Source organism: Triticum dicoccoides, chromosome 6B, assembly GCF_002162155.2.
Source record: "Triticum dicoccoides isolate Atlit2015 ecotype Zavitan chromosome 6B, WEW_v2.0, whole genome shotgun sequence".
Lineage (NCBI taxonomy): Eukaryota > Viridiplantae > Streptophyta > Magnoliopsida > Poales > Poaceae > Triticum > Triticum dicoccoides.
In genome coordinates this window covers 91,476,358-91,482,357 of record NC_041391.1, presented here as the reverse complement: position 1 = coordinate 91,482,357, position 6,000 = coordinate 91,476,358, and positions in this window count along the sequence as shown.

Here is a 6,000-nt window from a genome sequence, read left to right as displayed (position 1 = left end):
AGGTATGGAAGGTTCGTGGCGAACTGGGTGACCATGAACTTGCTGCGGAGGAAGGGCGCAAATTCGTCCTCGAGTTCTTAGAGGAGGGAGACCGGAAACACGTCATCAAGGGTTGGCCGTGGCAATACAAGGGCGATGTGTTCCTCGTCGTTGGTTTGGAGAAGGAAGTTGTTCCTACTTCGGCTATATTCTCCCATATGCCGATGTGGGTTCAGTTTAGGGGAATCCCCTTCTACCTACTCACCAAGGAGCTTGCCCGCAACCTTGGGGACCAAGTGGGGCCGATGGTTATGATCGATCCGCACTTGAGGGGAAACATTTGTGACAAGTTTCTCAGATTGAGAGTACAACTGCCCTTGTACTCGGCACTTCAGAAGGAGATTACGTTGGCTGATGAGATCACAGAGGAGGAGGTTACAGTCTACCTGAGGTATGGAAGATTGCCAAATTTCTGTTTATTCTGTGGATATATAGGACATATGGAAGCAAGGTGTGATATCCCAAATGAAGAGAAGAAATTGAGGTACAGTAAGGAGCTCAGTGTGCTTCCAGTGCACTTTGACGACCCTCGTGCTTGGTTCCTGCCTGAGAAGATGGGGCAAAAACAGGCTTGCCAGTCATCACAGTCCCTGTGGCATGCTCCAATGCCTGTCAGCCATGACAAGACTATGTCGACCCAAGTGGAACAAATGCGGGAGGTTGTAGCTTGTCTCTCAGTGGGTGACGGGATGGAAACTGACACAAATCTGAAGGTTACAGAGGCCACATCTAGCAAAGTCCAGAACACAACAAATCTGATGGATGAGGAAGCTGACGCCTCCAATGCATTGGCGTTGAATGTGACTCTCACCACGGCCGTCACCAACCTGAAGACAGTTGACAATATTGCCGCTTTGTCCTTAATCGAGAACAACATCTCTATGACAGATCCTGCAAACATGATGGCGAGCAAAACGGTGGAATAGAACACTTCAAAGGAGATGCCAGATGGTAGTAAGATGGTTGTAGCTGCTAATTCCACAATAGTGCTTGGCCCCAAGGTCGGGGTGGAGGTTGGAGCAGTGACGGATATGAGTGCTAGCAGCGACCCGGACAAGGTGCCCGACTCCAATGACACCGGCAACGTTCAGGTTATGCCTAATCCAACAGAGGCTTACCAGGGCGGTGTTGATGAGCAGAAACAGATCTCCAAGGACCTCGGGGAAGTTGATCCTGGAAATAATATGGTTCCCCCTGTAGAAGCCATGGTGCGTGCAAATGAATCCAGGGCTACTCTTCTGTTCAACCCTGGGTTGGGCAAGCTGGGTTTTGGCGCTGCTAAGCTGGGACGCAAGGGGCACAATCATACCTACCAGCATGATTCTATAGGGGATGGCAGAGCTAGCTCCATTGTCAAATCAGCTCTTGGGAAAAGGCATTGTAGATCGGTTCTTGAGAGTAAGAACTCAGAACAAAATGTAATCCCAAAAAAGAAATGTACTAGAGATGAGATTCATAGGATAGGGCAGGACATAGGGTTGGAAGGTGGAAAGGCAGCAACCGATCCCGGGGCTATCGGTCAACTGACAGGCGCGACTGGCATCACCCGTCAGGACCAATGAGTATCCTTTGTTGGAAATGTCGGGGCCTTGGGCAGCCCCGAACAGTTCAAGAGTTGGTATGCCTTGTTCATACCTACCGCCCTAAGATCGTCTTCTTGTCTGAAACAAGGCAATGCGAAGAGAAAGTTAGAAGAATAAAATGGATAATAGGCATGAGACACTGTTTTACTCATGATGGTAAGGGTAAAGGTGGAGGCATTGCTTTGTACTGGGATGATCAAATTAAAATAAAAGTATTGTCATATGGTCCTCGGTACTTTGATGTGCTTGTGTGTGATGAGCCCCATGGCCCGATGTGGCAGGGAACCTTTGTTTATGGTGAACCCAGAACTCAAGATAGGCATCTTATGTGGACTTTGCTGAAAAGAATCGGACCAAATGCGAATGAACCATGGATGATGATCGGTGATTTTAATGAGACGATGTGGCAATCTGAACACTTGTCATGTACTAGAAGATCTGAAGCACAAATGGCAAGATTTGGGAATATGTTATCTTATTGTAATTTACATGATCTTGGGTTCAGAGGCAGGCCATGGACCTACGATAACAAACAAGGTGGTGATAGAAATGTCAAGGAAAGGATTGATAGAGGAGTGGCATCCCCATGTTGGCTGGATCTGCTCAAAGACGCAACTGTGACTCACATCACCTCAAGTCGCTCTGACCACTTTCCCCTTTTGCTTTGTTATTCTGTCCAACCCTTTAGCAAAAGGGGCCCAAGGCCTTTTTGCTATGAACATATGTGGGAAAGGGATGCAACTTTAACTGAGGAAGTGAAAGAGGCTTGTCACAAGGAGAAACAGCAGGCACCAGGCTTAACTGATGTGGCTAGCAAATTAAATTCTGCCAGTAAGAGGTTGCAGGTGTGGAGTAGGAAAAAGTTTGGGTGTATTCCTCGCAAGGTCAAACAGCTGCGTACGAAACTTGATAGGCTATGGAGTATGGCACCTTCTCCTGACCGAGATAAGAGGATCCAGCTCACCTCTAAAGAACTGGACCAGCTTCTCCTTAGGGAGGAAATGTTGTGGAGACAACGATCACGTGTCACTCAACTTCGGGAAGGGGAACAAAATACAAAATACTTCCAGCAAAAAGCGACTTGGAGGCAGAAAAAGAACAAAATTAGCAAGCTCAAGGATCCTGCTGGTAAGTGGATCCATGACCCGGGTAAGTTAAGCACCATGGCAAGAGAGTTTTTCATGAAGCTTTATGAGGCTGACACTACTCTGAACCCCAATAACCTGCTGGAGCTGTTTGTAGCTAAAGTTACACCGGAGATAAATGAACAGATTTGTAAGGCTTTTACAAATGAAGAAATAAGTGATGCTCTATTTCAAATTGGACCTTTGAAGGCCCCGGGCATTGATGGATTCCCTGCCCGCTTCTTTCAAAGGAATTGGGTTGAGCTCCGAACGGATGTGATTAGCACGGTAAAGAAATTCTTTGATGATGGAATAATGCCAGGAGGAATTAACGACACGATGATTGTCCTTATTCCTAAAGGTAATGCTCCTGAATACTTGAAACATTTTCATCCAATCAGCCTATGCAACGTCATCTATAAAGTGATTTCTAAATGCCTTGTCAACCACCTCCGACCCTTCTTGGATGAGTTAGTGTCAGAATCACAGAGTGCTTTCATCCCTGGAAGACTCATCACGGACAACGTGTATATCGCCTTTGAGTGTTTTCGTAAAATCTAACACAGCAAAAATGCTACTAACAACCATTGCGCTTATAAACTTGATCTGTCCAGGGCTTATGATCGTGTGGATTGGAGTTTCCTAGAGGGAGTTCTTACCAGATTCGGGTTTTGTCAGCAGTGGATAAATTGGGTGATGACCTGTGTTCGGTCTGTGAGATATGCAGTGAAACTAAATGGAACAATTTTGGATTTCTTTGAACCTTCGAGGGGTCTCCGTCAGGAAGACCCTTTAAGTCCGTATTTGTTCTTGTTTGTGGCTGAAGCTCTATCACGTGCCCTCGAGGCTGAATGTGCTGCTGGTAAGATCACCCCTTTGAGGGTGGCGAGAGGGAGTCCAGGTATCTCCCATCTTCTTTTCGCAGATGATAGCCTTCTCTTCTTTAAAGCTGATAGTGCTGAAGCAAGGAGTATCAAGGATGCCCTCAACAAATTTCAACATGGGACAGGCCAACTGTTAAGCCCAAGTAAATGTTCCATGTTGTTTAGCAGAGCTTGTCCTGTGCAGGTCTAGAATGAAATTAAGCAGATTCTGGATAGAGTCACTTTTGAGGAGAGGTATTTGGGTTTGCCCACTCCTAAGGGGCGCATGAAGAGGTCCCAATTTTAACCTATCTTTGAGCACTTCACTAAAAGGCTTACTAATTGGGTTGAAAGATTTATGTCCCATGGCTCTAAAGATGTTTTGATCAAATCAGTTATTCAAGCATTGCCGACTTATACCATGAGTATGTTCAAGATGAGTGTGGAATTTTGTGAGCAATATGAGAAAATGGTGCGTGATTTTTGGTGGGGTGATGAGCAAAATAAAAGAAGAGTTCACTGGATGTCATGGGAGAAAATGACACAACCAAAATGTCATGGAGGCCTGGGATTTCGAGACATGCAGGTTTTCAACCAGGCCTTGCTGGCTAAGCAAGCATGGCGCTTAGTTCAAAGACCAGAGGGTTTGTGTGCTCGGATTCTGAAGTCAAAATATTATCTGAATGGCAATCTACTAGACACGGTCTTCGCGTCTGATGCATCGCCTGTGTGGAGAGGGATTTTATTTGGCATAGAACTCTTAAAGAAAGGTGTTGTTTGGAGAGTTGGAAATGGGAATAGTATCCAAATACTTAGGGATAATTGGATCCCAAGGCAATTTGGACTCAAGGTTCTATCTCTTAAGACCTGGAGCCGAATCAGATGGGTTAACCAGCTCATGTTGCCACAAGCAAGGGAGTGGAATATTTCCCTTATCCACCAGCTATTCCATAATTTTGACGCTGAGGAAATATGCAAAATAAAGATTCCTCTCAATGAGACTGAAGACCATCTAGCTTGGAACTATGAGAAAAATGGCATCTTCATGGTAAGAAGTGCTTATAGGTTGGGTATGAATTTGAAGCAACGGGAAGAAACAGCTGGTTCATCTCATAGCATCAATAATGGAAGGGAAAATCTATGGAATTTAATCTGGAAAGCTCATGTCCCTCAGAAAGTTCGTATTGTTGCCTGGAGAATTGCCACAGATTCACTCCCCACAAAGGAAAACAAAAGAAGGAGGACCCTGGAAATTGATGGCATATGTAATATATGTGGCATAGAGAAAGAGGATGATCACCATGTTGTTGTCAACTGCACCAAGGCTAGAGCTCTTAGAGAAAAGATAAGAGAACTTTGGGCATTACCAAAAGAATCAGTACTTGCTGAACCTAATCCGGTTGGCTATTAAATGCTTTAAGCCAATGCCCTGGACACATGCGAGAAAAACTGCTACTGGTTCTCTGGCGGTCATGGCATCTTAGGGAGGATATTGTACATAATAAAGGGGAAGCAAAGATCTCGGACTTGGTCCTTTTCCTGAAGAATTACTGGGAAACATTGAACTCTCAAGTCCCAGCTAAATGTGATATCAAAGGGAAAAAACTCCTGCAGGTTACTGAGATACAGTCGTCTCCAGGGACGGAGCTGGCATGTAGGCATTGGGGTCAATTGACCCCAATGGAATTACTAAATCCTTCATTATCTTAGTAGCAATCACTGTTGATTTATAGAAGATGACCTCATTGCCATGGATGACCCCATCAAGCTTTTTTCTAGCTTCGTCCCTGGTAGTCACCAGATAGGAATATACAACCAAAATATCACTGGTCCAGACCCCAAGGAGCTTGCATTAAACTGAACGTCGATGCTTCTTTTGTTTCAGCTTTGGGATCGGCGTGGGCAGGGGCGGTCGCTTGCGATAGAGCGGGATCGGTGGTATTTTCTGTAGGTTGTCATATTCAGGCATGTGAAGATGCAGAGCAAGCAGAGGCAAGTGCCCTTGTGATTGGACTCAATTGTGTGGCAAACCCTGTTCTGAACTTCTAGTTTTTTTTAGGGTTTCTCAACTTCTGGTAGAGTTTGCCTTTGTAAAAATAAAAAACAAAAGGCAAGTCATGGGCTTCAATGTATGTGTAGCCATGGGCCATGGGCTCTCGAACCATCAGAACAAAATGAACTCACAGGGCCCTTCTCTTCACCGTCACCATTCGCCCATTCCCCACGCGAGATGTGCAGCAGCCGCCGCCACGTCTGCTCGCCGGCTGCGCCGCACATCATCACTAATGGTGAACATCAAACACAATCTACCATGTCCAGTAACAGATTGTACATCATAAGCACTATGCACACACCAATCTTGCATGCCTATGATCACTAATAGGCATGAAC